Consider the following 10590-nt stretch of genomic DNA (forward strand, 5'->3'; position numbering starts at 1 on the left):
AGCCTTAAAGCTACATGCATTAATTAAATGAAACACAACATAACACATCCCCCCTCCCTCACAATAACCCCCCTAAGAACCCCAAGGGAAAGGGACATGGAAAACAAGGAAAGGGAAACTAAAAAAAAACAGATGAATTATCTAACATAATCCTTTAACCAACAAGGCAAAGTCCTTGTCCTTTGGAAACCCTTAATAGGTGGTAAAAGGGGTACAGAACTTGTGTCTCTATTAACTGGAAGGGAATTTACATCAGAAGAAGAACTCATGTCACCACCCTTGTAGTTAATGTCAACAAGGCAGGGTTCTTGTTCTAAACTGCAAGGATTTTGCGCCGACTCATTAATTGGATAATTAGAGGAATCAATCACCACATCCCCTCCCTTTAATTGAGGACAAGAACCACTGGGTGCAAGTTGAGATTGTAATTCACTGCCATCAAAATGATCTTCAACCCAATCAAATTTGGTTTGTTCGTTTCTCACGACCTTATCCTTGTCATGATTTTGGCAAATGTCCAAAGCAACATCTTTTAGGTTCCAAACCTTACCATCACTTAACCTGACTGAATTCTTAAGAACTTCTAGAATTTGTTTAGGCGAATCAAACTTATTCTCGCCCTTCAAAACCTTATAAGGCTTTTTGATCCTAACCCAGTCCCCTGCTTTTACAATGACATCTTTAACACAATGACGTTGATCATAGTAAGTTTTGCTTTTGTCATGTACCAATTCTAATTTTTTTTTAACCTCCTCAGGTGACCATTGTTGAACATTGTCCTTGAAAATCCAGCTAGGGTTAAACTTGCATCTAGGTAATCTACCTCTCATCATTACAAAAGGAGAAACTCCTGTAGAATTATTCAAAGTCACTTTGTAAGACCACACAGCTTTCTGTATCTCTAATTTCCAGTCCATCTTTTTGTAATTGGCTGCTTGCAAAACACCTTTAATCACTCTATTGAAACGTTCAACAGTTCCATTCCCACTAGGATTGTACAATGATGTTGTTTTGTGTGTGATACCACATTTCCCAAAATATTCCTTAGCAGCCTTGGACAGAAACTGAACACCATTGTCCGTCAACACATTTATGGGTAGCCCTTCCACCATAAAGATTTTATCCAGAAATCTTAACACAACTTGTGTATCTACTCTATCCACAAATTTAACTACAGGCCACTTGGTGAACAGATCAATTGCAACTAATCCATATTCCTTTGGTTCTCCAACTGGACCAAATATATCTACTGCAATGGTTTCCCAAGGCATGCTCGGAATGAGTCCATCACTCATTGCTGGCCTCAAAGTCCTTAAAGATTTATCTGCGGAATTACAAACCGAACAACCTCTGACAAAGGCTTCAACCTCACTGTCGACCTTTGGCCACCAAAACAAACTTTTTACTGATAACTTAGTTCTAACTATGCCAAAATGTCCCTCATGACATAACTGTAGGATCTTTTTCCTCAACCTTAAAGGTGGAATAATCCTGTCTCCTCTCAACAAAACCTCTTTCTCAAAAGATAACTCAGATCTGACCTCCCAAAATGACTTTAGAGCGCCTGACAAAAATTTCTCCTTTGGCCAACCTTGGCAAATGAACTTTGAGACTTCTACTAAAACCTCATCTGCATTATGTTCTCTTAACCAATCATCCCTACTGATGGCTGGGAAACCAGAATCATGTACCAATGCCACACTAAAGTTCGCCCAAGGATCATCTACACAATTTTCTAGTGGAGAAGGAAGCCTTGATAGACAATCCGCTACAACATTATCTTTCCCTGGTACATATGTGATCTTGTAAATGTATTCTTTCATACGCATTGATATCCTTGCTAACCTGGCAGAAGCAGTTGCAGTTCCATCAGTGGATAAAATGTGGACTAATGGCCTATGATCCGTTCTGATTTCAACCATTTTTCCCCAAATGAAAGCACGGAAATGCTCCAAAGCCCACGCACAAGCCAAGGCTTCTCTTTCTATAATGGGGTATCTGCTTTCTGCTGGTGACAATGCCCTGGATGCAAACAAGATGATTCTTTCTTTACCATTCTTTCCTACCTGCGACAAGACTGCGCCCAGACCTTTGTCGCTTGCATCAGTTGTTAAAAGGCAATTCAGATTGGGGTCAAAGCTAGACAAAGCATTCACTCTCTGTAACTCCCATTTGAGTTCAGTAAACTCTTTCTCACACTCTTTGGTCCATTCAAATTTAACATTTTTCTTCAACAATGATCTAATATTATATATTTTTGAGGAAAAATCTTTAATGAACTTGGCACAGTACTCTGCCATGCCCAAAAACGATTTAATTTCCTCTTTAGATGCGGGTGAAGTTAAAGTAACTATATTCTCTACTAATGAAGGCTTTGGTCTGACACCTTCTTCACTAATTACATGACCAAGGTATGAGACACTCCTTTCCCCAAATTTGCATTTAGATAACTCCACTGTTAAACCAGCCGAATTGAGTGTGTCAAAAACTTCCCAAAGCTTTGTATCATGATCTTTCTTGTCAGTACCTGCAATTAAAATATCGTCTTGAAAAAAACAAATTCCTTCCATATTACCAAATAATTTGTGCATTAACCGTTGAAACACGGCTGCGGCCGATGCAAGGCCAAAAGGCATCCTAATAAATTGAAAACAACCAAAAGGTGTAATGAAAGCCGTTAGGTGTCTAGACTTAGGCTCTAAAACTACCTGGTGGTAGGCTGCAGAAAGGTCTATTGTGGAGAACCAAGTCGCACCTTTTAAGGAAGAAACCATTTCGTTAATTTTTGGCAAAGGAAAACGTTCAACAACAATGTTTTGGTTAAGATGGCGTAAATCAATACACAAACGAATTTTGCCATTAGACTTCCTCACTACGACCACTGGACTAATCCATTCCGAAGAGTCTACTTCTTCGATAATGCCTTTAGTTAAGAGACCTTCAATTTCATTCTTGACTTCGTCTCTTATCAACAGAGGAATAGGCCTAACTTTATGCACTTTGGGTTGTGCATCACCTTTGAGCATGATTCTATGCTCAAAACCTTTAAGTTTGCCTAATTGACCACTCACCACTTTAGTGAATTTACTCTTCAAAATATCCTCTAATTTGCTACATTCATCTAGGATTAAAACCTTTTCTTTGCTATTGGGGTCTAAAATGATATGGAGATTCTTCTGGTCATACCATCCTAGAACTGAAGGCCCTTTTTTTGCTATGTATAACTTGCCTCTGGACATTCTGCCTTTAAATATGAAGGTAAGCCATCTAAAACCCAAAAGGCCAATTCTTTCCCCTGTATAACTCACAGGACTGACATCTGAGGCATTTAACTTATCTCCTATACTTTGTGTAAACTTTTTTTTCCATACTTCTTCATTGACAATTGTATATGGAGATCCAGAATCTGCATATACTTTGACATTGACGCCTCCTAAGGAAATTTCACAAATAGGTTTGCCCTCCATTGCTTCATCAGTAATATTCAACATGTAATCACCCCTCACATTTTTCACACAACCTTCCTCATCTTCACTACTTCCGCTAGCATACGCATTATCATTCCATATGCACTTGACATTAGTACGCCTGCGACACATTTTGCTAAAATGGCCTATAAGACCGCAAACACTGCACTTTTTACGCAAGGCTGGGCATGACTTGTAATAAGCCATATGTTCTTTGCTACCGCAACGGTAACATCTTTTATCTTCCATCTTATCCATTCCTTGACCTTTAACTATTTGACTGAAATTTTTGTTTGGAACTTGCTTATTCTGATATTTCGGTGTTCCTTGAATTCTGAAGACGGCGGACGATGTTCTGTCCGTTTCTTTCACAGTATCTTTTATTACCGTGGCGCATCTCCCTGACATTTCTGACTTCCTCATTATAGCAAGTACGTCGTCAAGAGGTGCATCCCCATTTACCCAAAGGCGATCTTGAATTGGAGAATTGTCATTGTGCATTACGAGTTGGTCCCGGATAAAATCATCATGCAAGTCTCCAAATTTACAGTCAATAGCAAGTTTTTTAAGGTCATCCACCCATTCATCAACTACTTCTTCCTTCTTCTGTTTCCTTTGGAAGAATTTGTGTCTTACCACACCTATGCATACTTTAGGTGCAAAATACCTGTCCATATCTGAGATGGCGTTGTCGAATTCACTTAAATCGGCATTAATTAACTTCTGCATTCGTGAATATGTTTTTAACCCTTTGGGACCTAAGGAATGTAGGAGTAACCTTTTCTTTTGTTCAGGTTTCATTTTGGCATTTTCATCTATAGCACAGATGTAATTATTAAAATATTCCTTCCATTCCACCCATTTCATATCTGGTTGTGATCCAGTAGCCCAAAATGGTTGTGGAGGGCTGATAACAAAACTTTGTTGAGCCATTTCTACTTCTGAGATACTTTGAGACTGATCTCCTGAATCCATACACTAATATCGTCTTTTCAAATTAAAATACCTCACTTCCCAGTAGTAAGATATTGGTTGTAAATCAAGTGCCCCGACAGTCTCACCTGTTTATTCAATTCCTCCTTGTTCAACGGAAGCGTCGCTGGATGTTTGTGATAAGCGACTTTGCACTGGTTCGATAATCCTTTTTGCTGCCTCGGTATTTGAAAAGGTAAGGAGAGACTTCGCGACCAATTCAAAATGGCCGCTAGGCTGGGTCACGCAACGTGACCTTGCGCAACCGCGTCATCACGTGATAGCTGGGAATGCGTGAATGACGTGTCAATGGTGCGCGAAGGCTGCGCGTCGGAGGACCGCGCATGGAACGCCGCTCTCAGTCAAAGGGCGCCTTCAACGGCAACTCGTAGTAAGTGTTTGTGAAAGTAATTAAAATTATATACGAACCAGGTTTGTGTTCCGTTGGTAACCGGCAAGGAGAAATTCAATCCCTTAAAATCCAATCCGATCCTGTTAATTTCCTCTTGAGGTTAAAAAAAAAAAAATATTTTTTTTTTTTTTTTGTTGAATTCGTGAAAATCCCGGTCCTGATCCCGATCGTCGCCACTTGTAAAGTAAGGATGGAGGCAGGATTCTTCAAGAAGGTTTATTCAAGTTATAAGAATAAACAGGTGCAGTCAGGAAACACAACTATACCGCATTCAGTCAGGCTGCAACTGACTATTCATAGAATGTGAATACATGAGGAGCAAAGCATTCCATGGAACAGCTCGCTCTAACACGAGCCTTAAAGCTACATGCATTAATTAAATGAAACACAACATAACACTGCACATATCCTGAAATGGCATTTACTCTCTGGGGCTGATGTGGATTGTTGTAAATGTCACAGGGATAACAAGTTATTGATTCTGGGGCGATATCCGGGTGGAGCGTGATGGTCCACCACAAGGCATTATAGGTATTGCGAGGGAGTGACATATCACAACAAAGGTGTGTTTTATGAAGAATTAAGGGAAACAGAATGTCAGGCGGGTGTGTTTATAAAGAGTAGAATGGCTTCCAATGGCGAGGTGGCTTCGGGGAGCAGTATGTACACACCTCCCGGATGAGCATCATGTACTCACCTTATTCAGACACCCCCCTGCCCTCCAGGGGCGGGGTCGCCGCTCCATGCATGGAGCCCAGGTCTCCGCTGAGCTCAGCCGCCGCTCTCTCCCTCAGCGCCGGGGATCCGGGGGCTGAGGGCGGAGGGGCTGCCGCGGCACGGAAGTGACGACACGCGGCACCGCCACGTCTGTGAGGGGCGAGCAGGCCCCGCTAGTCTGTCTTCGATGCTGACGGCGTCAGGTACCGTTATCTGCCAGTCTTTCTTCCGTGTCTATGAAGCAGGAGTTTTTCAAAGCGCGGCCAGGCACAACCGCCCTTCAGACAGCTCCCAGGGACCTGACGCACGCGTGTTTACACTGTGCCTGGCTGCCTTTAAACCTGTGATGGAATTGAAGAAAAAACACTCCGGGAAGCCATACCTTTGGGGTTTCATGGCGTGGCAACAGAGAAGCGGCGGAGAGTCCTGAAAAGTAGAGGCTGACAGTCAATTTATATGTTTACTTTTTTTTAACCTCTGCTCCAAAGAAACTGGCAACAAGGACAAACATGAAAGTACACCTGTTCTGACTTATTTGATCATTTTGGCTGTTTTTAAAATTCATCATTGTACCGAGGAATGAGAGGCTGGAGGCAGGAAGTTTTCAGTTTAAAGTAGAGACTTTTATTTAAGTCTTGTAAGCATTTAAAACGGACCCACACATAGCTGCCAAGGTTTCAGATTGCTTATGTGTGACATTTTCATAATTTCAGTGTAATTATGAGTGACATTCAACGACTATGAGTGACACTTTCTTGCAAGCAAAATCAAGCAATGAAGATGAGGGAAATATATAAATATTGGAAATTATACCCAATTCTGCAATAAGAAACTGTAAGAACATCTCAAAACTGCTGCAAAACACCAGAAATGTAAGTGCACTAGAATGTGAAAGGCCCCAGGCCTGAGCCAGCCTCACTGACGATGAACTCAACATTGTGCAGATTGCAGACAGTGAGTGCAACGCTGAGCTCAGCTCAGGCGCTGTAACTTTACTTACAGGGAAGGCTACTAGCTCAGGAAGTTAGATCAAATATATCTGTGACACTCACTCCCCCCACTGTTATCTGGTGACTCTCCTATGCAGTCACCACAGACTGCATCAAAAGCACCTTGTTCTATTCTGTGCCAGCACCGTCCCTCAGATAGCAGTGCTGCAGAGAAATACCCAGTGGAATAAAAGGCCTTACCAGCCCTTACTACAAGATATGTTTTGTATGTTTCCGTTACTGTTCTGTGGGGTGCACTGTTTCAACAGTATACCCTACAGAATTAAAACATTACAAAAAACACAAATATAAAAAGGCATCTCAAGTAACAACATCAAAAATAAGCAATTACAATACCCAAACAACTAAAAGGACACCACAGCTACATAATGTTGTAAATGGTAGCAATGAGCAGGTCCAATATTAAATTAAATACAATCATGCCTCCTGACTCTTAATAAGCAGCCATACACACTCTGTGCCCAGGTGAGCATTCTACACGTGTCTTTCACCAACTTTCAAATAACAAAACAAACTGCCTGACATGGCCATCATTACTTTTCTAAATTAGTCCTTCAAGTATGAAATAAGCTAAGGGTGACAGAAGCAACAGGGCTGTCAATTACCGTGTCTGGCTGCCTTCCTTCTTTAAAACTCCTTAAATATGCCGTGGAACAAACCTGGTGTTAGAATACCTGCAATCGTTTTAATGAATCACGTTATTTTTTTAACTTTATATGTATATTCGCGTTCCTTTACAGTGGGCCCTAAATAAAAGCAATACAGTGAAGATTCAAAGTGAGTCCCGAACTTACCTGGCATTGTTTTCAGAGGAGCGTTGCTTCTGTTATGGGTGCCACGCAGCTGACCTGCCCTGAGACATGCCCTTCTCCGTCATGTCCGGAGTGGTAAAAAGTCCTGTGTGAACTGTCAGTGATGAGTTAGGCTCAGCTCGACCTGTGGCAGACAGAACAGGCGGGATAGGACAGGAACGGTCTGCTGAAAACTTGATATCTGGGGGCTGGTGCAGCAGCTTGGGCTGACAGAGTATCAAAGTGATTTTTAGAGACGGCACCGGAACATAATGCCCATTACTCTGACCTCCAAGGGAGCGAGAAGCGCCACTTGTTAGGCCGAGAAAACGCTCAATGCAAGTGGGAGCAGCCCTAAATTAGACCATTTAACTGTGGAGGGCACCTTATGCCTGTAATAATTAAATATTCCAAAATAACAGACAGTGCAGCAGACTCCACATACGCTGGGCCTGGTGCGTACTTCCTGCCGTTTTACACAAAGCATATAAAACGGAAAAAGAGACCCCAGTTCAGACACGGACCTGCAGGCAGCTGATCGGGCGGCGCTGCCACTAAAAAAACAATTCAATTTGTAGATTTGCTCTCGCCAGTGGCTCAGAGTCTCACAGTGGCACCCTCGCCTCGGCCGCCCCGCCCGCGCCTCAATCGGTTTGCGGCCCCCTAGCACGAGAGAGGCTGTGGCAGGCTGCACTCTCAGATTTAAATCCCCCGCCGCCGGCTTTACTTTCCGGCCGCCGGACGTGACGGCAGACTGTACCGCCGCACATCCGGATTAATTATTCCCGGCCCCTCCTGTGACACCGTCGTCGGTGATTGGCTGCAGTATCACCTGTCGGGCCCCTGTGTCATGAGCCGCGCTGGTGCACCGTTAAAATTAATGTGCGTCATAGACGCATTCTGTTTCCAGGGCAACAGGCAGCTCCTGGTGGCAGAGTCTATACATTGCAGCGCTCTGAGAGCTGCAGGACAGTGTGTGTGTTTAGGAACATGACGGGCAGGCCGGCGGCGCACCTCTCTCGGAGGGAGCAGTAGAGAGAGCCCGGCCGGGCACAGTGACAGGCGCCGCTGGTATGCGTGACATTGCATTTCAGTGCGGTGATGCGGATCACCGCACTGAAATGCGTGAGCGTCACGCCTGTTGCGTGACGCTTGGCAGGACTGCCCACAGCAGAGCAGTCCATCTCAGTAGCAGAGCAGATTAGAATACAAGAATAAGAGTTCTAGAACAGAAGGGATAGAAAGAGTAAGATAGAAATAGAAGAAAGAAGAGAGAGACAGTAAAAGAAAATATTACAATCATGGTGATAGAGATCGCAGGTCACCCGGCCAATAATTTTCACCATACACGTACCAGGCCCATATTCTTCCAATTCATCATATACATTAATCGGGTGACCTAACAATTTGTCTACCAGCAACCCTGGTTCCTTCTTACTTATTTCTATTGTACCCGACTTACCAATCCACTGTTACGGGTACCTATGATCCACAATGGATCAGGGAGCTAGCTGTAAAAGAAAGGCAGGCAAAAATACAAAACCCAACTTATTTCTATTTTGCATTAAATGATCACAGACAACTGGGAAGTTTTAAAAGTTTATCTAGAAATCAGATTCGGAAATCATCAAGTTTACAGTTAAAAGGCAGTCAATAATCAAGATAACAAAAAGAACATAACCATAGAGGAACAGTGCCAGGGCAACCATTTATGAGTCTATAAAAAGTTATAACAATGCAATCTACTAAATGGATTTTAGAAACTAGGATCACGAACTAGACTTTACTGTTTGAAAAAATACTGCAAGGTATGAATTGGAAATCCTATACATCTATAGGAGGGGGAAAAATTTGGAACACGCTATAGTTCTAGCACCTTTACGTAATATCAGATTCAGGAGAAATTTATATACCACAGTTATGTTTCATAAACAGTATGGAGAGAATGTGTTCTAAAAGGTAGGGAAACATAGGAACATGCTAAGGAAAATATTCTGTATGACTTTATAATAGGTTGCGGAAAGCATGGAAAATTAACATATGCAAAGAAATGTCTTTATTAAAGCAAAGACAGGAAAATAGAAGGTGCAGTATAGAGTTTTTCGCACTATATTTACCTAGAAAGGTGCGCAGACCAACCCTGGCCACGGATCAGTCAAGGACAGGAAATACCCCAAAGAAGGACAGTCATCTATGGGACAGCAGGTGCAGATTGGACACCCCAGGACAGGACAGGAAAACCAGATTAGGATCAGGACAGGACCACCAAGGCACGACCAGCACCCGCAGTTCGGAAGCAACGCCTGCGCTCCACCCTCTCTGCAGCTATCAGTCAGAACCCCGATTGGGTTAGTGAACTCCCCAGCAAAGTGCTCCGCCAGCACTTAAGGTTTAGTAAAACCTTAGAGTCTATGGTTAAATTCGGACAGAGTGCTCCGCAGCGCTCTGTATTCAGTCACCTATTGAGTGCGTTGGGTCAGTGACAGGTCAGCTATTCAGACAAGTCGGACAATTTCTCTAGCTGAACCTAGGCTAGATATACTGTTTTCGGGTCAGTGTACCACCCCCCAATGTTGCAAAGTGTCAGAATTCCCAATTTCGATTGGTCCCCAAGTAGGATAGGTCAACACACCAATCAGAACAAACTTCTACAAGCCTAAATTACCATTTTCTGGGACCACCTAGTGATTTTGGGGTTCTCACGGTAGATATGACAGAATACAATAGGAAAAATAACATTTGTTGCTAATGCAGCGCAAGTCAGCTTCTCCGGCTGGGTGAAGGTGCATCTTCCCAGGCGCTTCTTGGCAGAGACCTTCAGTTGGCTCTTGGTCAATGCCACCGGAGGAATACGGACATGCGCAGAACCTCCCATCAATATGGAGTCTTTAAGCACTGCATCAGACCCTCAATACCGCGGTACATGAAAAGTAAGCGAAAACAAATTAAAACATAAACATAAATGATTTTATTACATATCATGAGTAGCTACTTTATATTTCTTACCATAAAAATATACTATGCGATTACGAATTAGTGCAACAGACAATAACACGAGAGCATCTGCGCAAGCTTCACCATGTGAGTATTCAGACAGCCATATTAGAGGCGAATACGCATGCGCACATTTTCCCACCAGAACTGCAACTACGTCACGTCACGTGAGTGTGACTAACGCATGCGCAGTAGAGAATTCTCAAGCGGCGGCCATATTAAGAAAA

General features: G+C 42.8%; 1 protein-coding gene across 1 annotated transcript in view; it reads right to left on the reverse strand.

Moving 5' to 3' along the window:
- ATP8B2 (ATPase phospholipid transporting 8B2) overlaps positions 1-5695 on the reverse strand; it is a 446999-nt gene extending 441304 nt beyond the window's left edge. Inside the window, exon 1 of the mRNA XM_078669640.1 lies at positions 5549-5695. The gene's annotated coding sequence lies outside the window, so the exon portion shown is untranslated. The remainder of the gene's footprint in view (positions 1-5548) is intronic.
- Positions 5696-10590: the final 4895 nt, after the last annotated feature.

This window comes from Lissotriton helveticus, chromosome 12 (genome assembly GCF_964261635.1).
Source record: "Lissotriton helveticus chromosome 12, aLisHel1.1, whole genome shotgun sequence".
In the NCBI taxonomy this organism is placed as follows: domain Eukaryota; kingdom Metazoa; phylum Chordata; class Amphibia; order Caudata; family Salamandridae; genus Lissotriton; species Lissotriton helveticus.